Here is a 27,026-nt window from a genome sequence, read left to right as displayed (position 1 = left end):
GAGAAAAGTCCAAGTCCAAAATCTCTGAGATTTAAGGCAGACTTAGCTGAAAGCCCTTATACAGATGAAAAGAAAGTTAAACCCTTGCAACATTCAGTGCACAAGACAGCCATTTCCATTACAAAAGTTACAAATGGGGATATGAAGGAATGGGACCTAAGCAAGTCCAGAATCCAGCAGGACAAACATACCATCCCACAGTTGTACTTCTAGCATCCCCGGCAATCTGTGGCAAGTTGTGAATTCCAATAGGCTTGAGTGGCTCTGGCCCTATGGCATTGCCTCTGGTTGCAGCTCCCATGACTCTTCTCTGGGGCTGGCTCTGCTCTTTCCTTGCAGTGTTTCCTTGGACAGTCCATGTTCCTGGCTTCTCCAAGCCTCTGGGGTTTCCACGCACCTTGGCTTCACCCTGCATCTTTGGCTCCTGATGTATAATGCTGATAAGGAATGTCTTAAACTCCAGACATCAACACAGATCTCACAGACTTCAGAACATAAGTATCAGAAGTCTAAATACATCACATTTTACCCTGCAGTAATTCAAGAATCTTTGTGAAGAACCAGGGAGGCATGGCAAGGTAGAATCCATTGATGATTATGGCATCTCTAAACACATTATAGAAATGTGGTCAGTCTCTAACTTGAATACAGGAAACACCAACTCATATCTCTTGATCTTTTCATTAAGACGATTATTCTATTTATAACCTATTTTATTGCATGCAACTTTTTAATGAAATAATCCAGTAAAGCAGACTTTGGGCTTTAGTGTGATGAAGCTAAGAAGACTTTCTGCTAAGGATGCCTAAGGACAAGAGCTTGCTGGACAACTCAGCCTCATCCTTGGGTCTCATTCAAGCCCTCAGAGTACCTCAGAGAAGCTGGCTTCAGTGAGGGAGGTCTGTTGCTCACCAAAACACCTGTTCAGGGACCCTGTGTCAAGTGCTTACTCAAGAAATAGATATAAAGAAGTCCTGGGCCAGGGATTTGACTCAGTGGTTCCGCCGCCTGTCTCGCAAGCACAAGGACCTGAGTTCTATCCCCAGTACCAAAAAAAAAAAAAAAAAGAAGAAGAAGTCCTGAAGTATCTAGGGTCAGGAAATAAACATAAAATAAATAAACAGGAAAATGAAAACTGAGCCAATCCCCCATATACACACAGACCACACACACATGCAAACTTACTATAAATGACCAGACCAATTGACTGGCAGTGTATTTAGAAGGGCAAGTTGGATAAAATAGAAAATGAAATTCTATTTGGAGAAGTGAAATCTTCACTATACTGGATTTATGAACAGGAATATTTACTGTAGTGTCACAGGTAGCATCAGAAAACTGGAAAGCAAGTTAATGCCCACTGATAGAGGGAAGGCTGAGTAACATAAGGTGCAGATGCAAAGCAGAATATCGTGCAAAGGGGTAGTTAGAAAATGCCAGCTGGCTTTGCAACACTTTGGGAAGCTCTCTTGATGGAGCCATGGTACAGAAACTATGCTTAGCATCTTTCTTTTGTAAAACAAACCACAGATGGTGTGTGTTTAGGTGTGGGTGTGTGTGTGAATGCACCCCTTCACGCAAGGATCCTTTTCATTCTAAATCCTCTTGTTCTCTAGCTCAGTAGCAGTTTCAAATAGTGAGATTTTACACGGCCAGGGACGCTGCACATGTATAAGTCTACACATATGCACTTGTCTTCCAATCAACATTGTGAGGTCTCATGTTTGCATTTATAAAATATTTGTGTAAATGCATGTAATAAATATCTCTGTACAATGCAATAAAGAGATGAGAGAAGTGAACTGTTCTAAATTTGAACCCCTTGGTTTCTTCTGGTATATTTGTTCCTGTGCTCACAGTTTGTACATTAGGCAAAGCTTTTGACATTTACATGCATTACCTTGTCCTGTACTAACCCTGAGAGGAGATGTGGGTGAGGAAAACAGTGATCCCTGCGGAGAAGTCATTTGCTTAAGCACCCTTAACTCACAGCCCACGGGAATGGCGCTGTAGTTTGACTCTGTCTGACTCCAAAACCCTTTTCACTGTTCACAGGAGCCTCCTGCCTTACTGAGTTTTCCCCATGCTGTGAGAACTCCACAAAATATACTTGGGCTCCTCTGGTTGCACTCACTACCAAGTACCAGAGGACGTGCTGGCACTGAGAGGGCTATGAGATTCCCAGCTCTGGACAGCCTCACAGGGTGGCACCTGGAAGCCTAACACTGGGACAGCAGCTAAGCTTCAGAATGAGAGGGAGCATTTCAACTGAGCATAGGGATGTAGGTTGTTTTACTATTCAAGAATCATTTACTAGTTGGCTACTTGGCATTCAGAATAAAGATTTTTTTCAGTAACGTGTTGTAGTGTATTTACCTGGCCTCTAGCCTGAGGTACCCAGACTCACATTTGTATTAACTGCATCTTTGCAGACAGGTTCAGCCTGCATAAACGTGGAAAGGGAACACTACATTAAAACACATAAGATGTAAGCTAACTTGGGGAGCACACAAACATTAGGCAGGCTACTTGCCAACACCCAGTCCAAGTTTATAGTATAATCAAGGAAAACCCACCAAAACCATTTCTGTTGGAAGGTGGGACCCACTAGAAATAAGCACCTCAAGGGCAGTAAAGAGTGCGGAAGGTGCACAGAGGGGCCATAGGCAGGGTGGTGAGATTTCACCAAAGGATGATGAAAAGATATGTGTGTACCTTCACAAAATAAGGTGTCAATAGTGCGCCCTATGGCTCTGTTTTGTTTCCACTTTGAAAATAACCCCCAAAGATGCTAAGAATTTGCAGCACATTATTTTTAGGGTTTCTTTGTATTTTGAAGGTGATTAGATATGTTCTAGAAGATTCTACCCAGGTCTCTGTTTACAATGGGTCCCTCACCTGTCTGCTCACTAGTGCTGACTCCTGTGCTCTAGGCCTGGGGCCTTGAATCACCTCCTGTTGGCTCTAGGTGGCCCCTGAAATAACCGTCAAGGTTCTTCTTCCAGCCCTTCTTAGTAATGCAGGCTGCAACGCTTCCAACTGCCAGCCTGGTTGAGTGGGCCCATGTATTCCCTTTGCTTTGCTTTTCCTCCCTTTTCTCTCTCCTATTTTATATTTCTCCTTCTGTTCCCTGCCCTTTTCCTCTTTCTATTTTGCTTCTTCTTCCTCTTCTAGCAGCCAGGTGGAGGGCAAGGTGGGCCAGGCATGCAAGTCTCTCCACTCATATCTACAACAAAACGAAGGTCTTTCCCAAGGTGACATTTTCAAAGTGACACCTTTATTGCCATTGTATGTATAACATGTATAAACTCTGCTATCATTTTATTGGGTTCTTATCCTTTTATTAGGTGCCACTAATAAAGTTTTTGAGTGTTGTGTCCCTCACCCATTTTCTTATAAGCCCTGAAATTTTAATATATGCTTTTGCATAACATATGAAATTTTAGAAATGCACAATTCATCCGCTATAGATTGGATCGGGAACATCCCCTAATAGCTCCTGTATGAAAGCCTTGGCAGGTAATGAAGCCTTTAAAAGTGGGGCCTAGTGGGGCTCTGTGGGTCCCTCGGAGAGCTTTAACCCTGTTTTAATTTGCTTCCTAGTCATGAGGCAAGAGTTTCGGCTCTTCCACACGTTCCCACCATGATGCACCACCTTACCACAGAACAAAAGTAATGGGCTCAATTGGCCATAGCCTGAAACTACAACTATGAGTCAAAGTGAACCTTTCCTCTTCTTAAATTGATCATCTTAGAATTTTTTGTTACAGAGTGGAAAGCTGGCTGACACACTGTCTTACTGCAGAGCTAACTACATGTTTATGCTAGGGTTCACTCATTCCCAACTTGCTGGAAAGAGAAAACTGTATCTATTCCCACCTCTGCTTTTAGTGACAACAAGTTGGCCATCAGAAATCAGCCATGGAGAGAGTGTTTGGGAAAGGATTTCCAGGGGCCAGAACACAAACCCACTACCTAGATTCACCAAGGAGCTGGTTAGAAATTTGGAGTTCTGAGTGCCACCCCAGCATGTGTTCTAACATAGCCCTCAAGGAAGACCTAAACATAGCGGGATAAAAAAAGCCCTAGTCTACAACATGTTCATACAGAAAACGAGCCTGTAGGAAAAGAGACTGTGAATAAATTATTAAACACAAAGGGGAATAATGTCTGGTCAGGGTCTAAAACACTGTCCACTGACACTGACCCTGCCCATGTGCCTGCCTTAGAGCAAGGAAAGGGGAAGATAAGCTGATCTCTCCTTGGTGGTGACAGTATTAATTTGCTTCCTACTGAGGTTAGGGCTGATGATTACCACTTTCAGAGTCATTCTAAGAGAAATACTCCTAGAACTCAGAACTTGATTCCCCTGGGTTTAAAGTTTGGGAAAGAAAAGACACATGCCCAGGACACACTTTCCACTGTGCACTGAATATTTAGTAAGCTCTCTTAATAGGAACAACTGCCCGAGATGCATCTCCAGACCTTGGCTTGCTAGCTTTGCTGCTCTCACCAGTGTGGACACATTAGGACAGAGTCCATGCCAATCAACTTCAGTGATATAACTGCTGTCTTAAGAGATGGGTCTCAGGAAGATGGCTCCAGAATGGTGAGCTTTGTTGGCTGGAGGGGGTCTGCTGCACAGACCACTCATTAGAGTGAAAGGTAAAGACAGGAAACTTTCTCGTGAGATGATTTTAATATCAATGGCTTATAAATAGTGCTAAGAAAATAATAAAACCCAAAGAAGTTTTATCAAAATGATACTATATAAATGCAGAAAAAGACAGATGTTGCCATATAATTTTGTTGAAAAAATACTGAATGAAAATTACAATAATTGCTTGTTTTGTTCATTCTAAACATTCATATGTAATTTTTTATAAATAAAATAAAACATCTTTATACTTTTTATTTTTAAAATTTAGATTCTAACAAAGAAATTCTCAGGCTGGGGAGGTAGCTCAGAGGCAGAGCACGTGTTAGCATGCATGAGGCATAGGCTCATCCCCTAGAACCATTAAGAAAAAAAATCCATTCTCTTTATTCTCATCCAACTCGTAAGTCAGGTGGATCAGATTCTGAGTTCTAGGAAGTTTCCTTTGGAATAAATCTGAAAACCATAACTGTCATCATTGTGACCTTTTTTTAAGGAAAAATTGTACCTACTTGAAGTGGATTCGGTTTAAGTAGGCTTTATTCTGAACTAACTACTCTCCAAGGAAAACAAAAATCCCTCCAGACTTAAAGAGGCTCAGTTCCTTTAAAGTGTATGGATGAAATTGTCCAGCCTATGTCAGAGTACCTGGATCCCATTTCTGGCTTAGCCAGTTGGCTTGTTCTTGAATGCGGCTGCCAGCTGCACAGTGGCCCTGGTGAGTCCAGGAAATATGTTTCATATTTCCATTTCAATCACTCCTCATCTTTTCTACCTAATGCCTACTCTATGTTCAAATTTACCCAATTGCCCCAAATATTCTTGACAATTGGTTTCCAAATCAGTATGCAGTCGCAGATGAGTTGTTACACCTTGCTGTATTCCTTGAGTTGCTTTTAATGGAACGAAACCTTTCTAATGACACTAAATGGTGGAAAAGACCACCCCCTCTTGTGGATTTGCCTGAGCATTTTCTCATGGGGCCACTTGGCTTGCTGCTCAGTCTCCCATATCTTTTTTAAAGTGGAAGGCAGGACTACAGGCTGGATGGACTTGAGCAAAACATTCGCTCATCTATGCACTTCATGCTGTGTCACAACAGAAGAAGCATCCAGAGCAAGGAGGCCACTGGTCAGTTCTGAATCTCAAAATCAACTTTCTTAAGTCCCTGGAAAACAGTGGTCATGAAAGCCAAGCCTTCTCTAGGCAGAAAAAAGATCTCTAAATTGCAAAACCTTTCTCTACTTATTAAAAATAAGACTTTGAGACCCGAAGTAAGAGTTTATTCTTCAATTATTTTACTCTCTTGGTCTTTGGCTTCAAATGATGTGCACAGCAGGCGTCTCTGAGCACAAACCTATAAGAGGAGCAGCATCACAAGCCAACCACAGGTGGAACTGGTACAATGCCTGGGACAGCTATCAGGGGAGATGACAGAAGGCCTTACAAAGTGTTGCCTCTCCAGGGAATACCCTGCATAAAGCACTGTTCATACATAAACACTGAAGAGAAATTTTGTTTTTGTTTTTGTTTTTTTGACACAGGGTCTCACTATGTAGTTGAGACTGACCTGGAACTTACTATGTAGCCCAGGCTGGTCTGGAACTCATCGTGATCCTGCTTCAGCCTCCTGAGTGCTGGGATTACAGGCATGTGCCACCACACCGGCTCATGAAGAGATACTTTTAAAAGAAGTTTATTCCTATAAGTATGGTACACATTCATTGTGAGCTGCAGGTTACATAATTTTAAAAACTATTAGGAGGAATAGTAAATATATGTATTTATTGCCATGTTTTATTAGCAGTGTCCAGAAATGCACCAAGAGGAAGGAAAATGAATTCATCCAAAGAACAAATGTATCGCTTATAGTTATCTCCTGAGTTCCTTCATCAACCTAGCCACTTTTGATGTTGATAAGAAGTAAAGGTGACCTTGGGGAAATGGGAAAAATCAAAAAATAAAATATGATACAAGATTGAACTGTGAAGGTGAAATAATTATCATTTTATATGAATGTAGTCCAGTCTCTTGTCTTTTCCTTTATCTTTAAGAAACTGGAATTCTTTTTTTAGTGAGTTTATTGGTACTTTTTAAGTAATAGTACAGCTGCATTCATCATTGGAGTCTTGTACCTTTACATGACAGATCTTGGTTCTCATTTTTCCCCATACCCCTGTATTCCCTTCACCTCCTCAACCCTCCCCTATTTACAAAGACTTTGTTTCCAGTTTTTCCTTTTCTCATATTTTTTCTTTTCCCTTATTTCCTTTCCCCCACCCTTCCCACTTCCCCTACACCAGCCCTTTTCTTCCTATTTCACATTATCAGTTTGGAATTCTTTATTGTAGTTATATTAACTCCCTCAAAGATACAGTTAAATTGACTTGAAAAATATGACTTATTTGTTTCACATATTTTAAATGACTAAAATAAAAATAAAATGGAATATACTCTATAATCTGAACTGGAGAACCCAGAAAATGTTATAATATTTATCCTTCCTACATACACAATAGTGCCATCTTGGCTGTTTTAACAGCTTATGGCTTGATAATTTATGTTTTTAATCCAACATAATTCACTCACAGAAACATGGTCTGCAGCATTTAACATTTTCTATTTGCACACTGGGAGCTCCTATCATTTTTACCTAATTATTTTTGCCAAGAGACTGAGACAAGCTGGCTTCCTTTGAACTCTATCTTTAAGTATGTCAGGGGGGGAGAAAGAGAGAGATACCCACCTGTCCGTCTACAAGGGCCCTCAGAAGGACGCCTGGCCAGAGCTCCAGTTCACACAAGACTGCCTACAGCCTGCTCTTCTCTTAGGACCACCCCCTGCTGCACACAGGATACTTGGCAAGTGACCCTTCCTTGGAAACTCCCAACACCTAGTAAACCAGGCCCAGGTCATTCCCCGGAAATTCTAATTCAGAAGACCAGGCCCTGCAGGATGTAGAAAGTGTCTTCAAGTCAGGAGGAAAGAAGCAGCCTGGGGACAGTGACCAACACAAGAAGACCAAATTTTAATTACACTGGTCTCAGCAAAAACTTGGATGTCCAAAGCAGCAAAAGAAGAAATCTGCATAAGGTATGACTCAGCCCCAGGCTGGTTAAATGCCCAGACTTGAAGCAGAATTACGTGTGAAAACCCATGGCCAACATGCAATGAAATAGTGTCAAGGAGGCAAACAAATTGGGAGATCCAATCTTACCCTGATTTAAGAAAATGTACACGTAGTTTCTGGAAAGTATGGTAGTGATTTCAATGAACATTAATCTCTCATATCAGTGAGTATTATAGTTTGGATCTAAAATGGTCCCCAAAGCTTCAGTGTTTGGAAGATGATCATATTATGGGGGTGGTATCACTGACTTGCTGTTAAGAGCTGAGGTTTGGCTGGGCATGGTGGCACACGCCTGTAATCCCAGCACACCGGAGGCTGAGGTAGGAGAATCACTGTGAGTTCGAGACCACCCTGGGCTACATAGGGAGTTCCAGATCAGTCTCAACTACATAGTGAAATCCTGTCTCAAAAAAAAAAAAAAGTGCTGAGGCTTGAGGCAGGTCACTGGGGTTGTGACCTGGAAAGGCATAGCTCCCTTCCCCAGCCCCTCCCTTCTCTATGCTTCCTGGCTGCCACGACATGAGTAGTTTTCCTCCACCAGACCCTTCTACCTTATCCTCCTGCCTTGGATTAAGCCAGCTATGAACAAGAACCAAAATAAACCTATACTCCTTTAACGTTCAAAACTGAGGTATTTGTTCTAGCAATGAGAAAAGTGACTAAGACAATAAGAATGACTAAACAGGGTTGTCTTATTTCTAGCATGCCACACATTTTCACTCCATAGTATGGGCAAAGACCACAGGTTACTGTGGTAGCCGGAATAACCTAAGCGATATGCAGTGATTAGGGATCAGAAACCCACATCTGAGCTGACATGGAATCACCCTGGAAAGCGGCAAAGGAAATCCCTTTGTCAACATAACAAATGTGACCATATTCACACCATTTCCAAATCATCCTGCATCCTCTGCTAGGGTGTTATCTTTACGTTCTTTCGTGTGTGTGTGTGTGTGTGTGTGTGTGTGTGTGTTGGGAATTGAAGCCAGGGTCCTCTCTCTGAGCTACATCCTTAGGACTCTCTTATGTGTATTTGCAGACAGGGTTTCACTATACTACTAAATTGCACAGGCTGAACTGGCACTTGTGGACCTCTTACCTCGGCTTCTGTGATGGCTGAGATTACAGGCACGTGTCACCAGACCTGGCTCTATTCTCTCTTGGAGTTCTGCAGAGCTACAGTTTAGTCTGAGTCACTTCTCCACACTTTATTCTGCACAACCTGAGACCTGACCTCAAGATGTTTCTGATCTAAACTCAAACCACCCTCATTTCCTTTCCACGTATCTCCCACAGAAGCACGCAGCTGCCCTGCTGGTTTCCACCCAATCCCGATGCCAGTTTCCCTTCTGACTGCTCCTCACTGGCCTGGTGGTACTAGATGGAGCTGCTCTGCAGCAGACACAGATATGTGGTGAGAAACCTCATTTGTTCACTGAAGGAAAGTCCTCTTCCACTGCTCCAGCTCTCCCCTCCTGCCAAGCTGCCTGGTGATCCCAATTTTCTATTCAGATGGGTCTGATCAGCATCTCTCAGGAGTGACCTCTGCCTACTATTTCTTCTAGTTTAGCTTTCCATTCCCCTTTCCCCTCCCACAACCTGAGACTCCCAAACCAATTCAAGTGGTAGCAAGTGGTAGCCTTGCTTTCCTACCATCCATTCTCCTTTTTATTCACTCCACAAACTTGAACAGGAGGACCTGCTGGGCTGGGCATGGTTCCTGCCAGCTGTCAGAACTACTCAGTTGGCATTTCAGCATACACTTGCTCTGGTAATTTATGGCAAACAGCTTCTGTTCATCAGAAGCACCAGTGCCCAGCAGTGTTCAGTGTTATCCAGCATGTGTGCAGTTCACTTCTTCCTACATCCTTCCAAGACAGTAACTGTTATTGTCTCTCTCTCTTCTCCTGTGGAGCAATGTGTGCGAAGAACTTAAAAAACCTTTCCAGGCCACACATCTGAACGGTGTCTGGCCAGGGTTGGAAGGTGACATCCAGGTACCTCTGGGCCAGAGCTGTTCTGCTGTTCTTCACTGTTTTAGACTCTTCCGCTAATGTACAGTGAGTTTCCCAAATTCACTTTCAGACACTCTGTCTCTGACAAAACATAGCCCCTGTAAGCCATGCTTACGCTGCGTGTCAACACTATCAACTTCTGCTAAAATTAGACTCTGGAACCTTGCCTGTGTGTCCAACGACATGAGCTTAACTTTCATGTGTTTGGGAAAAACTAGGGCAGGAAAGCCCCTGCATCACACACACACACACACACACACACACACACACACACACACACACACATACACTGGCTGCCTCAATTATGAAGCCTACAGGCTCCCCCAGGATGGCTGCTCACATATTACCAAGGGCATAAAATGTCTAACCTTTAGTTTTGTTTTCCTAAGAAATGGAGAAAAGTCCCCTTAAAGTCTGAGAAACTGGGAGAAGCGACAAGCCACAAGCTGGGGTCACCATCTTAGCAACTGAGGCCTGGGCACTCATCCCAACCTAACAGGCCAGCCTTTGATCTACTGCTTCCAGCTCCAGAGCCTTACTCTGTCACACTTGGCTGTATAGCACCCTAAATCAGTCTTCCACATTCATGTCCTCGGCCACTGCTTATTTTTGTAGTAAAGAGGAGTGGTCACGGTGAATTTCTGACTACAAGTTGTGGGTTCTAGCTTCTTACAACTGTGAAACCACTGCAGGTTCCCTGAGGTCCCACCCAGAATGAACATTTTGAATTCAGCATTAGAGGAAGTTGTAAAATGAACATCATTTTTTGCAGCCTGCTATTTAATAACAATTTTTGCATCAATTGAAACTTACTGATCAAAATGTACCTATTAGCTTTTGCTATTACTACTAGCTCTATGGCTTTTGTTTTGTCCTCTCTGCTGTTATTGCAGGACATCCAAACAGTTGTTAATAATACTGCCTCCCTATCCCTTCCAGTATATGATGGATAAAATATTAATTCTGAAAATATTTGTTGCTCTAAGGGATACTGGATGGAATTTTTTGTTCCTACTTTCTTTAAAATTTGATAGACTATTTTTGGAGCAGTTACAGGTGGATAGAAGACTGAGTAGATAGTGCAAAGTACCCAAATATGCCCTCACTGTCACCAGTTTCCCCTGTTAATGACATCTTGCATTAGTAGGATGCATTTGCTATATGTGATGAACCCCTATCAATACACTATTCAAACTAAAGACTACACTTTTTTGTATTAGAGTCTGCTCTGTGCATTGTGTAGCTCTGTGGGTTTTGCTGAGTGCACAGGGGTGGGTATCTTCCATGATGGAGTTATACAGATTGAAGCCATTGCCCTAAAACTCCCACATGAGGCCTCATCAACCTTTCTGGGGATTTGTCCCCAGCCCAGCGCACAGCACTACTACTTCACCCCAAGGATTCACCCACCCACCTCCACGCAGCCTTATTCTGTTCTGCACTATGTGTGGGTGGAGCTGGCTTGTGAGCCAGGGAGTAAATTTCCCTTTAGCAGAGGATGCATCTGGAGGTAAATCATTGGCCTGCCAGTGTCTCAAGATTCCACTGGCCCTTTGATTCTGTGACATATCTTGATTTCTCTACCACAGTGACATACGGCTCTGTTCCAGGGTGAATGGTGGATTGGGTTCCATGCCTGGTATTTAAAGTCTTCCTCAGCAATGGCCGCAGTGGAAAGCCACTGGAACTCATATCTCTGATCCTTCTTTGCTGAATGAAAACTCACACAGTTACTTTCTCACTTATCAAGAAAAGCAAAAAGTCCGATGCCAAGAGTTAGCAATTATAGACCCAGCATTTCTAGGCACTGCCTGTGTCTCCCAACAGGTCACACTGTAGCCTCCCAGGTTCTCCACCTCACAAAATAAAGCTGAGCTGCAACAGACACAACGGCTGGCTATTCACATGCTGGGCATGTAAACAAGGTGCAAAACAGCCTGGGTGGGTTTGTAGCTGAGTGGTAGTGCCCTTGCCTAGCATGGATGAGTTTCCTAGATTCCATCCCAAGCACCTATCAATTAATCAATAAAATAAAAAAGGAGAGTGTCACCTCCTACCAAAACTGCAGTGTTCGGTTTTCTGGATGCTTCTTTCCCACCATTTTCACTATCCGAAGGGCTCGGTCCCTAGACCAGCATGGTAGGTCAGATTCCCAACAGGCCTGTGATGTGGAAAGTGGCAATGTGTCACCATTTGGTCCTGAACCAGTAGACTCTGAGGCTCAACACCTCTGCTCCAGGCTGTTCTTGGCAAACGCCATCCATATAGAACAGAGGGAAATATTTGCAATATGTCTTGTGCAAGCCAGGGTGAGGCCATTCCTCAAAAATGTTCAGCTCCTCATTTCGACACAATGCTTTCCATATGGGAACATCAGAAATTAGTTTCTCTTGGAGTGGGGTGGAGTAGGGAAGGATAAGGCAGGGGATGAAGACCAGGTGGAGAGGAAAGCAGAGAGTTCTAAGATCTAGCCTGTCTTGCCCTTGCTGACAATATAGGAAAATTTATGGTGTTTGACCCTAAAAAATATAGTGAGCGTTTTATGTACTGGCCTCCCCATGAAAAGAATTATGTACCATTTCTATGTGGATGGAGTCAGAGATGCATAGCAATTTACATCCAGTTTTTGCATTAATTTCAGGAACTGGCTATTTTTACAAGATTCATGGAAGTCAGCCTAAAACTTAATGTCCTGGGTGATATTCCACTGTCTTTGGAAAAAAGAACAGGAGGTGGAACGTAAGAGCAGTGGGTGACAGAGGGCTTAGCCTGACACCCAGGGAGAGGCTGTGCTCCAGGAACCCAGGAGGAGGGCTAGCATATCCACCCACCTCTACTTCCTCCCTGCATTTCCTACAGGGGGCTGCTCAAATCCTCGCATGGGGATGGAAAGCCAGGAGGTGATCAGAGTAGCCAACCCCAAATACTCAGCTACCACACACCCTGAACCTTCCCCTTGCATAAACATCAATGCAGAGCACATGTCCATATGTTACCTGCTCCATCTTCAGGTCCCTCCCAGAAGCCTGACTGATCAAAGGATGGCCTGGTGGGGAAAAGAAACACAGCCCATAGGGCCAAGAAACCTGACATGCAAAACAGAGCCAGAGCCACTGAGGATTGAAGCAAGGGCTTTATGTTAGTCTGTCTAATCTACTTAGAGATGAAAGTAGCAACTGTATCTCTAAAACCATGAGAAGAGGTAGAATAAACAAGAATCAGCATGGGCTACAGAGAGCAAAGTTCTAGAACAATTCATAAAGATAGAGTAGCCACAGAGATCAAATTAATCCAGTGGTAGTTCTTGCAGAGTAACTCCCTCAGAACTCAGCACAAAGTTTTAGAAGAACACTATACAAAAAGCTATAAGCATATACAGGACCCACCAGATGCCATCCACAGGACAGCAGGGAGAGTGGAGAGGAGCTAGACACTGGATCTCTCAGACAGAGGAAAACTAAGAGCTCAAGGAATTCCAAGCAGGATAACATTGTCAGCCCGCACCTGGACGGATCTCCTTTACATTTTAGCGCTCCAAGGACAAGGAGAAGCTGGGCGGTGGTGCAGGGAGTGGTAGGGAAGATCTGGGAAGGGCTGCACAGCTGAGGGAGTAGTTTATGAAATAGGCAACCACTGAGCATATTGATCCAGGAAGGGATGAGGCCAGCAAATGAAGAAACACTGGAGATGAAGGCAGAGAAACAGCTGCAGCCTGAGGTCCATGGAAGACAAGATGTGTGCAATACACAAGTGGGAGCATCACCATGAAGGAAAGTGCACCCGGTCCAGGAGGGGCTGCTCACAGTCATATCCACTGTGGGGCTGGAAGTCTGAGGTTGCTGGCTTCTTCTTCCTAACCCATTAATCTCCAACCCAGGCCAAGAGACCTGGACAGGAATGCAGTTTGTAAGAGCACCACAGTTCAGTCTTGTCTTTACAAGCTAGCATTTAAAAACTTTGTACCCTCTGAATGTCAGTGCCCCAGAATGACTAGAAAATCACTGCACTGAATTCTGGCTCTGCTTGCAAGCTTCATGATGAGCTCATTAATATATGATTCAATTATGTTATGAATCTTTCTTCTGTATAGAACCAGGGTAGCAGTTTCTACACCATCATCCTACTTCACAGGGAAATGAAGATTAAATAAAGTGAAATGTAAAGAAGCTAGATATCCCTCATCAGGCCTGACAAACATGCCATGGTTTACTACTCTGGTATGCAAAAGCCATGGGGAAGACAGGACTTTTCTGGCTCACCCCAAATTAGAACGCTTTACCCATGAAGTTAGCATAGTCTCCAAAATCAACAACCTCCCACCTCAACTTAAAGGAGGAGAGATTTATTTGACTCATGGTTTCAGAGAATTCAGTCCATGGAAAGCTGACTCCAAGGAAGGAAAATCATGACACAAAAGCATGGCAAAAGAAAGTTGCTCAGTTTGTGGCAGCTAGGAAGAAGAGAGGGACAGTGCCAGGGCAGAAGGGGACCAGACATATTCCATGGCACACCCAGATACACACAGCGATGTGCTCCACCAATCTCTGAGGAAGCTCCAAAGTCAACCAAGTGGACAATTAGGCTTAACCATCACAAAGACCAGTGTGGGTTGGTGGCATGGGTTGGGGACACAATAGGGCCGCAGCAGGTGTGTAGCTCACGCACCCTGACTCATTCCACAGTTTGCCTTGAGGAACTTTCAGGCCCAGCTCACAGCAGTTCAGGTCACTTGGCTATTAGTTCAGCTTTGCCTCTCTGCATAATTCAAGTGGGAATGAACATTCTGACAAAATCATGGAGGAAGTTTCCCACTGGACTGGGAAAGGTACGACAAGGTCTGGGTCTCTGTTTCTCTAATCTCCTGGCACAGTGTCAGCTGTGCACACTTTGGTTCATTTTATAAAGCAATCACAGGACTCCACTAAGAATGTAAGCCTCTGCTTGGCTGTGGTTATATCATACCCAGTTACAAACTAGCCAGGAATACTAACTGTCCTTATCATCACGTCTTTAAATGCCCACTTATAAGCCCTTTGAGATGCCAGGCAGTGGCTCCTGGGACTATTCTCACACTTCATGGTGTGGAAGAAGTCCATCTGCCCTGGGCCAGGCCTAGAGTCATCCCAGCGAATGTTCTAACATCCAGTACACATAAACTAATACACACACACTCAACACATATGAACTAACACACTCACATATACATACACGCATGAGCTGGCACTCACACACATACACCCATACACGCCCACACAAGGAAACAGAAATAGTCTCTGCGCAGTTGAAATCTCTGCTTATGACACACACCTGGCCAGCTTACTAACAGCTAACCTTAAAATAATGCTTCACAGTTTTCCAGGTAGCTTCTCAGCACTCTCTCACTTGATACTTACATAAACCTGGCACGTGCGGTTACATTTTCACAAAGGCCAAGTTGACGTTTGCAAGAATAGCAGGAACCATACAGCTCTGGCTTCGAATCCAGCTTTACTCTCCATTAGCCATGTGACCTTTCAAAATATTTAACATCTTTGGGTCATATTTCCTCTTCTGAAATGAGAGGACGAAATCTACCACCAGAAGACTGTGATGAAAGTTTTATAGAAAGCATTCAGGATCCACTTGATAAGAGACAGGCGATTTATCTAATAAAGAAAAGGGTAAGTGACTAATCAATCTGGAGCCTTCCATGTGGTAGAAACCGGGAAAGGTCACCCCGATCCAAGCTGCTGACCAACTGTAGAAAAGCAGGACACCTTGTCCTATGCTCCCCATATGCAGACACCTGCATTCCTCTTCCTGCTAGCACTGCCACCCAGTATGTGCCCTGCCCCTTGGCCACCTGGGCAGCCAGATGTCTCCTAGCTAGTGCTATCCCTGTTAGAATCTATGTCACAGCATGGCAGGCAGGTGGCCCCCATAACCTTTGCCACAGCTGCTATGTGCTAGACTCAGAGTCACAGCCCCTAGGCCCCAGCCACCATCAGAGCTGGTAGGAAAGAAAGTCACCAAACCCAAGAGTCCCCACAAGAACAAAGTTATTTGGTCCCTTGCTGGTGCCTTCAAAAACAGGGATCTCTTTGTTCAAAATCTACAGAAGCAAAGGCTTTGCTCAGTCAGCTATTCACATTATTTTCTCTTTTACTGCCAAGAAATTCTTCGCTTTATCTATAAGTCCTCTCCAAAAAATTCAACCTGTGTCTTCATTATTCTCTCTCTTTGGATGTATATTTTTTATCTAGTTGTTTTTTGTGTATTCTTTTTTGCGTGTTATTACCAGTTGGACTGCACTTTTTTGAAAATGTAGAGGTGAAACCTAGACATAATATTTTAGTCATAATTTTACAAAAAGTTTCCAATTAATTCTACTTGAGTGATGCTAGTAGAATTTACCATGAGAAAAGTTGTAATCTTTGTGCCTGTCCATCATCATCAAAAATGTCTGAAACACTTCCCATGTGCCAGCTACTATACTGGAGTAAGATACAAGTCCATGAGGAAGTAGTGCCCATGTATACATGAAGATTATTCCCAGAGAGATGTGCAAATGAAAAAAACAATGCCTGTATATCTTAAGCCTTTACAACATCCTAGTCACAAGTCAAGTCAAGCCATGAGATGACAAGAAACCTGTGTAAGGTAACATATAGGAAGGAGTGGAATCTCTGCTTGAGAAAAGTCAAGCATCACTTTATAAAGAAGATACAAGCATGGTTATTAAAGAAGAGAAGTTCTTCAAAAAAGAGGATCAAAGAGCAGAGAAGGGCAGAATCATGACAAAGAGGCATCAAACACACAGTTGGATCAGGGGTGGTGGCTGATGGGGAGGTGCAAATGAAGAACCCCTTTGCCAAACTTAACCCTGAAGGCTAGCCATGTGAAAGTGTTTAATAGAGGCATAATATGAACATGTTTTATTTTGCAAGAAGCATTATAGAAATTGCATGAAAAGCATAGGAAACCAGAGTCTTCTAAATGAGAGGCAGTGAGGATCTGAATTAAGACTTTAACAATGGGGAAGATGCAAGAGACTAAGGAAGAGAGAAGGGAGGAGGCAGAGATCACACCACTGTGGAGAAGTGAAGCTCCCAGGTCTGGATGAGTAACACGGAAGTGGTACGGTCAGAAGAAGATATCAGAGGTCCAGTGCACTTTCAATAAGTCTGAGTAGAAATCTGGGTGCAGCTGTACAATGGAGACATTCATCTGGGGACGTGGGACTGAAGTGGGTTCTGGAGTGAAGGTCTTACCATCCCATTAAAATGGAATGGGACTTCATTTCAGTCTCTAGTCTTACCTCTTGGGTTTGGTTCCGAGGACATCCCATCACCCTCCTTCTTGGGTCCTTCTATTTCTGTGTCATTAACAGGTTTGTGGAACATCTTACTGCACAGGAAATGGAACTTCCTATTGGCGTAAAGGTTGTGTTCCCAACTGAAAACTCCAGTCCCTACGTGAGCTGGCCTGGGCCCAATTTTAAACAGTAACACAAAGGTGTGTGCTGACTTGGCAGTGCTGACCCCTTTGAATACAGAACTGGGATGCACGCTGAAGGGGGACCCAAGTAAAGTCTGAGTGAATCAGGGTAAGCTAGAGAGAATGTATTGTGATTAACAGCTTTGGTCCTTTCATGAATTTTGGTCCCACATTCAGTAACTGCATAATCATTTATAAATAGTGAACCCTGTTACATTCTATTTAATAAATGTGTTTAGGGGCATCATGGTCATTGGAAAACACAGCCATACACCTGCACACACAGGTCTCCTTCACCAGACCAGAAAGCTGCAGAGACAGGGCCTGCCTTCCAGGAGCTATCATCTGGGACACTGGAACTTTACTGCGCCCTCCAGTAGGAAGCAACGATAAGGAGGGGGTGAGGAACATGGGGCTGTGATATCGCAGAAAGAATAAATGCTGCCTTCCCATTCTGCTCCTGGAGGCTTCAGGGTGCCAGGGTCACTGGGGCCATGCTTGCCAGGGACCATGGTCTCCTGCACACTGCATCAGGCAAAGGGTGTGGTTTTCTCACCCATCTGAGTTAATGCCACCCTGCTTATTCTCTCATTTGCATCCACATCCTTGCCTAGCTACTCACTGCAGTCTGAGGCATTGTCCTGCATCCATGAGTGTGGCCAGCTGAGGGCCTGGGATGGAGAGACACCCGGCACATACCTGAATGAAGGAGGAGACCACACATCCAGGGAAAGGAGATGGCATGCTTGCTCTCTTGCCTGTGGGTATTCATGTTTCTGCACTCTGATTTCAGGCCAAAAGAGATTCCAGGCAGCTTATAAAAATGTACACAATAGAGCAAGAGAAAACAAGGTCTAAAATAAATATATGCGAAAAACTAAACCCAAGAGTGTGTGGAGGGTGAGATAAAGTGGTGGGGGAGACCTCAGCAGCAGCCTTGAAACCCTCTAGAGAACAGACTGAAATGGGAGCACTGAGCTCCCAGAACAAGAGGGAGCCACAGATATAAGGAAACAATGTGCCTATTGACCCCACTGGATCCCAGTGATCTGCCTAAAGGTCCTGGGCTTGATTATCACCTCTGAGCCTGGGTCACAAGCTGCAACATTTAGTATAAAAGGAATTTTGACCCTAAACAAATTATTTAGCTTCCAGAAATTTTGAAAACCGCTGGTATTGACCTTTTTTCCCCCTAAACTATAGAAAAGCCTTTTATTGAAAAATGAGGAAAATAACAATAATTTAAATCAGAAATGAGCAAGTGTACAGGAAGGACATAGGACAGAAAGAAGAGAACTGTCTTGAGCATCCTCCTTGACAGCAGGCATTTGATTTTGAATCCGTGGTTCTGGTTTCTGTGCTGCTTCTAAACATTGTAGTGCTTGTGTGGGTGCTACTGTCCCCAGCCTGACCAGCTTCCACTCAGTCACACAAAAGAGAAGCAAGTGTCATGTCCCATTCAAGGACAAACAGATGAGCACCTGCTTCCACACATTGTTTCCTCCCGGATCTCACAGGACCTTCCTCAGAAGGCCATGCCCCGCTTCCTTTCCTGAAAGATGAGAGCTCTCCAGTGCAGAGGCTAGGCACTAAGAGCATCAGAGACTTCAAAAGTAAAGGGAGATGCAGGTAGGACACTCGTCATCACTTAGAAGCAACAGGAAGGTGGCAGAGAAAGGTCATTTCAAAGAGGAATAGTCTTGGCCTGGGGATTTAGCTCCGTGGTTCTGCCAGCTGCCTCACAAGTGCAAAGACCAGAGTTTGATCCCAGGCACCAAAAAAAGTGGGGGGTAGTCTTGGAGAGCTCCTGCTCCAAGAGAAAAATCACAGAGCCATCTGCCCTAAGGGACTGTTCCAGAAACAGGCCAAGAGGACTCATGGGGACGCAAGACATCTGGGGTGCTGCAGGAATTTACAGCTAGTCCAGCACTAAACCCAGTGTAACTAAGGCAGCGGCACTGATTGAATGTATAAAGAATCGATATCAAACCCACCGGGCCACAGTAGATGAAGCAGTTCTCATTGGCAAGCATGAAGACAGCCTTATCAACATGCCAGAAGAACTCCAGAGGCGTGTTCCAGCACAAATGAACCCCTTACCCAAAACAGACTTCTAGAACTTGGGCCAAAGTTACTAGAGAAACTGATTTCCTTCTGGCCAGGGAGGAGTAGAATCAGACATGCCAACGTGTCACATGGTGAGGGATTACAACTGACATGGAGAGGGAGAAGTGAACTCAATCCCTTTATATTCCTTGATCCTGACCAAGTGATGTGAAAAACTCCAGTGGGTCTAATCTGTAGCTTCCTAGTAAATAAGGAGCTTTATCGTCTCTATAGGAGCTAGAACATCACTTGATAGACATTCTGTCTTCAACATCTACTCTTTTGATTAACAAAATACTTGAGTCAAGGCTGGAGAAGGCAGAAACAGGAAGAAGCAGGACCTCCCAGGCCACATGGAGAGACCATAAGGATTCCTCAAGACCAACAGGAGTCCAAATAGAGGTTTGCCATGGGAGTAAGGGGGCTCGGGTCCCACTCCAGAACTGTCACCTTAATGAAATATATTTGTCTCTCTACCCAAAAGTCACCTGTGAGATAAATAGGAGAACCAAGAAGCATTCCCATAAAGTTGTTATTCTGATTATTGTTTAATGGTATTCTGCAAGTTTCAGACAATACAATGAGATAAGCAAGACATGAGGAATAACATTTGGAAAAGAAAGTTACTGTCATGTAACGTATACTCTGAGCTACTTGGAAAAAATAATACAAATAACAAACACAAATGATACAAGAAATTACTGAAGTGGATGGGTACAAAGTCAGTATTTTGCCAAGTGTATTTTCCCTGAGCCAGGAGGGCATGTAAGGAGAAGAAGGTAGCCATTATGGCAGAAGGGCCCCACACAGAAACACTGAGCAAGTGAGATTCAGGAGTACCATTAACTGAACGTCCTGTATCAGGGAAGAATGGTATAGATTCTGCAAGGAGAAAATCAGATGGCACTGGGCTGGAATGGACATTTTAATTTTTAACTGACACAAATAGAGAAATAAAATACCCATAAATGTGATTGAACATATGTGTCTCAGTCTTTGTAGGGATGCGGAGATGAGAGAAGAAGAGAACTAGGTCAAAAGACACAGAAACCACCTGAAAAAAATGTCTACTGCCAAATCTGGGACAATCTGAGCTTCAAAATAAAAGTTAACAATGTACCGCAACCCACTGAATAAAATATTAACATAGCCCATGTAAGTCAACAAAGGAATAACTGAAAGTTTGAAAAGGAAGAGAATATTTCTAGTATTTCAGAGTAACTTTTCCCAAGCACTCTGCCAAACACAAGGCAGAAGAGTATGGCTTTATAATGGAAGACTCCACCTTACCAAAGTGATCAGGTGGTCAAAGTGGACACCGCCACTGTATTGGGGCCAATTAACATTGCATCATTTCCATGGTATTCTTCCTCATGGGGCACAACCTCATAAAATATCAACACACACCAAAATTGACTCAAACCGAAGGATAATCTATAAAATCAATTGCTCAGCAATGTTATGAAACTATGAAGGACAAAACTTTCTCCAGAACAGTGCAGTGTGTGGCCCTGGGACAGATGTTTTTCTTGCCAAGAAGGCTGAAAAAACTTGAGCAAGATCTGAAGATTTGATGATAGAGACACATCAAGGCTAATGTCCTGATTTGAGTGGTAATATTTTGGTCCAGCGAAGGAGTGCCCTTGTTTGCAGAAAGGACTAGATATTTGGTACAATGGTTCAAGATAGAAAAGTTATTCTTCCAAAGTTTGACAAATCTGAGATTGTTTCAAAATGTAAAAATTTGTAAAAATAATCATAATATTCATGAGGTACAAAAAATACTATTTAAACAGTTTATGAAAGAAATTATTTGATTCATTAAGAGTAATACAAAAAGAGGGCCGGGGATTTAGCTCAGTGGTTCAGTGGCCTGCCTTGCAAGCGCAAGGACCCGAGTTCAATCCCTGGTACCAAAAAAAAAAAAAAAAGAGTAATACAAAAAGAGGGCCGGGGATTTAGCTCAGTGGTTCAGTGGCCTGCCTTGCAAGCGCAAGGACCCGAGTTCAATCCCTGGTACCAAAAAAAAAAAAAAAAGAGTAATACAAAAAGAGATAAACACACCTAAGGATAAATTTAGAGGAAAGGGGCTAGATCTCCATAAAGAAAGCTTTAAAATATTATTGAATGAAACAATACATATGTTCTGTATTTTGAATATTTACCAGTTGCATTTATTTTTACCCAAGAATAAATAAATTTAAATCAATGAAAACAGTGCATTGAAGAAAGCATTTTCAGAACATGAATCAGACCCCATTCATAATCTGATAACGAGAAAGGGATTTTCAGGGGGCCTTTTTGAACACATAAAAATTGCTGTAAAAAAGAAAAACAAAAATTAAGACTGTAAAACAAAACACTGTGCATTAATGGATTCTGACTGTAAAATCCCATGACAGAGGGTACCTTGTGACTGAGGAGAAGGTCAAGAAGTTTAGGGCTCTCCAAAACTCACCTAAATAAATGGGTGGGAATCATCTACATGGTTTTGCATGACTCCCATAAAGCTGCTTTCTTACTAGCTCATGCAATACTTTCTTATCTTCCTAAAAGACTGAAAATTCCTTGCTGAGTATGATGACACAGGCCTATAATCCCAGCACCTGGGAGACTGAAGCAGGAGGATTACATTGAGTTCAAGGTGACCTGCTCTACATAGTGCGATCCTGGAGAGGGTGGAGAAGGAGAGGGAGAGGAGGGGGAAGGGGAAGGGGAGAGAGAAAGAGAGCATCACCAAGCATTCTGATTCTCTGGTGCTTTGCACATAGTGAGTCTGTGATTGTGAAGCATTCTTTTTCTTTTATTTCTCTTTTGACCACACTCAGACCTAGGTTGTTAATGGTGCCTTGCCAATTAAGAACCAAGCTTTACATATATATTTTACAGATAATGGGAGGAAAGGTGGTAAGACAATAGTAATTAAGTGCTTCTACTGTTTAGAAAGAGAACTGAAAAAGCTTAAATTATCAGGCCCAGTAATTGAAGCAGTACTTAAAAACACTCCTGTGCTAGACATCTCCAAAAACAATGTGGCATTAATTTTTGCAAATTGTCATGAAGGCACTCATAAAGCTTGTATTTATTTATTTCATTATTTTACCTTTACCTATCAAATACAGACTAACCAGATTTCAGTTGTGATGGGAAAAAAAAATAAAGAACTATATGTACTCTCATTTTGACTCAGGTTTAACTTGAGCATGTTAAAGTATAAAATAAGGAGTGATACCTCACAAAGTAGCAATCAAGGCAGAAATAATGGAAGCCACAGTCCAGACTCCTAAGGTGTGAGGGGGTGAAAAGAAAAGCTCCACTCTGGAACAAAGGAAACCCAAAAGACTCTCACTCAAACAAAACAGTATAATTATTTTCCGAGCACATTGGTATAAAGACCTGGGATTAGGTGTGAAAAGTTTTGAGAGCATAAAATTGAGGTCATGGAGGCAGATGGAGAACATTCTGTCCTGCTCTGTTCTATTTGCAGGGAGATAAGAATCTTAATCCCTGGTGGGATCACTACCTGCAAAGACAAAGAGGGAACTCTGTCCTGTGGACATTCAAGCTTCCTGGCTGGACAAGCAATCAGGGTGGGCCTTCTTCTCTTCTCATTCCACTTGTCTGGTGTTTCCTAGTCCATCAGTCATTCAAGAAAAGTTATTTGTGGGACACTGTTGTGCTTCTATATTAGTCACTTTCCTGTCACTGGGACACAATACCTATAACTTAAAAGAGGAGAGCTTTAATTTGGCTCACATTTGGGGGGATTCAATCCATGGTCAACTGGCTCTAAGGCAAAAACATCACTGTGGAAGGGTATGGTGGAACAAAGCTTCTCAATTCATGGCAGCTAGGAAGTAGAGCAAAGAATAGTACCAGAGAGGAAAGGACAAGGGACATACATCATACAGTCCCATGATCCACCCAGACACACCAAGAAGGGTGCTTTACTAATCTGCTGGGTGTTTCTTAAACCAATGAAGTTGACACATCAGGACTAATGGTCACAGCTTCTTACCACAAAGCCCAGTGAAGACTGGACTGTGCTGTTGAAAAGTCAGGTCTTTTACTATAATAAATTTTAAACATTTAAACACAAACTATTTTTCAATCATATCTCTTATGTGCTACTTGATTCTAAAGGCAGGCAATGAATTGAGAGTGACAGAGGTCAGAATGAAAAGCAATGGTCCTCTCTGAGGAGCGATTTCATGGAGGGGCAAGGAAGCCCCATGGAGTGCTAGAATGTTCTACCTCTTGATCTGGGTATGTGTATCCTGTTAGAATCCATTAAGATGTTCCTCTAAAATTTACCTGAGGTATTCACTTCAGACTACAAATTTTCTAAAACCATGACAGCTCAATGAATAAGAAAAATACTTGCATGTAAACAAAACCTAAATTCACTGCAGATTTTAGTGCTCCACACAGTGGGGCAAATTTTGCCATGGTACAGGCAATGAATAACAGAAGTCTGATTATTTTTTTCTTTATAGTCAAGAACCCTGGTAGAGAGCATTTTAAATAAGAAATCAAACTTCCCATCACCAATGATGGGGCCAGCTGACATTATATGTCTTTTTGATGCGATATGCCAAGAGGCACAGGGTATCACCTATGTAATGCCCTTCTCCAATATATTTAACTTGAACCTAATCATTGTGAAATATCAGATGAATCCAATGGGGAAATTCTGAATGATGAATGGCTTGCATGCTTCAAAAATGTTAATATCATGGAACTTTACTGGGTTAAAAAATATATATGACAGCTAAGTGCCATATACAATTCTGGATTGGATCCCACTTTGAGGAAATAAACAGGCTACTATTTGGAAAACACAAGTACAACCTCACACTAGATAATGTTGCTGTACTGGTGTTTCTGTCCTCTGTGCAGGTTGTATTGTGATCCAGTCAAGCAATGCCTTGCTCTTAAAAGACATAGCAATGCATTTGTCATTAATACTTCAACTACAGCAAGATGGCCTCCAAACTATGTAGTTTAGGTGTTAAGACAAGTGACACATGTGCCCAGAGGGTATGAAAAGTTTATTGTGCACATAATGAGGCTTTCTAAGGACTGTGGAGTTCCCTCCCGAGAATGTCTGGAAATGGCTTGAGAGCCAGAGACAGGCTTGGGATTTATTGTGTTTGGGAGGTAGTGGAGGAGGATTCCTGAGACTTCAATTGGCACCAAAATAAAGACCATGTGACTGCTATGGCCCCTGCACAAAGGTAGAGGAGAGATCTATTTCTACTGTCTCACCTATTCATATCAAGCATGCAAACCTTAAAATTCAGTCCTAAGGAAAATCTACTTTTATGTATATGTAGTGCTATGTTTTAAGTACCTGTGGGTGATTAAATATCAGAACAGATTTTCTTTCATGAATAAGAACTTGCACAGCTCAATGTGACTGTTCTTTCTTATCTATAGCCATTTGTAAGTAGAAATATTATGACTACTATTAAACAGGATACTTAGCCACTCAAGTTGCTTCACTTAGAAAATATTCATCACTTCATTCAACAAGAAATGACCAACTGCCCACTACATCTTGACACATATTAAGGTAGGGATAAAATAATTGACAAGAGAGTTGTCAGTTTCCAGGTGAAGACATGTGAATTGATCAAATAATATCCACCACAGCTCTTTGTGACTTTATATTCTGACTGACAAAATTAACAATCCTTAAACATATAAAATTTGTAAAAGTCATAAGAGCAGGACTTATCATTGTGGTTATGTAAGAATTCAAGAATAATATTTATACTAATTGAAATTTTCAGCTCTCCGTAAAGATATTAATATCACATGTTAAAAATAATACATATTTTAATATTGCAATTCTTTCTATATCATTACTAAAATTGTCTCAGTTCATTCCATAGCAGAATCAAAAACCTGTACCTATTTACCTGTACCTATTTACCTTTTGGTAAAAGGAGTAGAAAATAATACTTGTAATGCCAATACCTACTTTAACCAGAGTAGGAGAAGAAAAATAGTCCTCTAAATGCTAAAATCCATTGTAAGTGTGATCACCCTACATCTATGACTGTTTATGTCATGGTTTGTGATGTTCCCCTAAAGCCTCATGTGGTCATGGGTGGGGCTTTTCAGAGCTAGATGGATCTAGCATGTGTGATGCTGAAATTAAGTGTGTGTTGCCAGGGTTAAGGGTGTGTGATTACTAAATTAGTCTACTGATTTGTTTGGCATAGTTCTAGGTGTGGATAATGGGAAAACCCACCCTGGTTGTTAGCGCTACCCATCCTAAGGGTAGGTAGTTTGAATATAATATAAGGGATAAAAAGAGGGCAGGTGTCCTCATTTGCTGCTTCTTCACTACTTCACTGCTTTGCTGCCTTCTGCTCACCATGAACGATTTCTCCTTTGCGATATCTTTCTGCCATGTCATGCCTTGGAACCAGCCAACTATGAACTGAAACCTCTACAAACTGAGCTACAACAAACATTCTCTCTTCTGAGTGCCAAGTGTTTTGTCTCAGCAACAAGAAAAGTAACTAAGACAGTTCACATATAAATATTTTATTCATCATTTTGAAGAGCATGTTTATATTTGCCATACACCCTAATTTTGAGTCCCCAAGACGTGGTGTCTATACTGAGGACAGCTCGAACTAACTCAAACTAACAGAAAAATGGGACAGATGTGGGCAAGTTGGCCTTTGGAAGAGTTTGAACTGCTATCACCTCTTTGACTCAAGTTCTCTATCTGGAACTTTATCAGCATATAAATGTATACAGGTGTTCAAAACATACAGTGTGGTTGCTTATTATTTGTGAAAGCAGTAGATTAGTATTTTGAATATTAAAATGATTGACTGAATGTATTGTAGTACATAGTGCCATGTGATATTATACAGAAAATTTTTTAAAAAGTAGATTTATACAGGTTGATATATTTCTATGATACAGGTCAGTGAATAAAGCAAGGTTCAAGGAGAAAAGTGTGTAAGGATGGTTGTGAAAAAATAAGATAGGATATCACATATAAAGACCAGAATACCACAAGACACTTCTGGTTAGATACATACAACCTTACTAACATTGGTGACTTTAGGAAAAAGTAAATGGAGGTGGAGAAGATGGACTGCACATCTCTGTGCATCCTGTTATAATATTTGATTTTATGTGAATTAATGTTTGTATATTATATATCACATTGTATAGAGATATGTAATTATAATATTGGTCATTGTGATTGCCATCTTATATTCATCAAGGAAGAAAAGAGAAAGTCAAAGAACTCTTAACAAAGATGTTTTTGGTCATGGTTGAGTTGTTCTGTATTAAAAAGCTCCTCCAGGAACAAGGTGAAGATAATTTCTACCTACCTGAGAAGCAAATGTTCCCTTTGCATTACTCAATCTAGCCATAGAAGAACTAGGAGGCAGTGATGTTATATAACTTTCTGTTTAACTGCAGTCCTGTTTATTTAGGCGGCAGGAGTATGTTTCTGGGGACAGAAGAGGATAGCAAAGGCTTTCCACTTCTCTTTGCAGTGTAAAAAACAATGGGTTGATGCTAAACTGTAGGCCTAAAGGTGCCTTGTATAACTGCCCCAAATGCTTAGAAATTCCACTGGATCCAAAAAAAAAAAAAAAAAAAT

General features: G+C 42.2%; 1 protein-coding gene across 2 annotated transcripts in view; it reads right to left on the bottom strand.

Annotated features, from left to right (window-relative positions):
* Pde10a (phosphodiesterase 10A) overlaps positions 1–27,026 on the bottom strand; it is a 551,502-nt gene that overhangs the window by 515,933 nt on the left and 8,543 nt on the right. The window lies entirely within an intron of this gene.

The sequence above is a fragment of the Fukomys damarensis genome, unplaced genomic scaffold (genome assembly GCF_012274545.1).
Source record: "Fukomys damarensis isolate Sample0158 unplaced genomic scaffold, DMR_v1.0_HiC HiC_scaffold_14, whole genome shotgun sequence".
NCBI lineage: Eukaryota > Metazoa > Chordata > Mammalia > Rodentia > Bathyergidae > Fukomys > Fukomys damarensis.
This window is presented reverse-complemented; position numbering and strand designations above follow the sequence as displayed.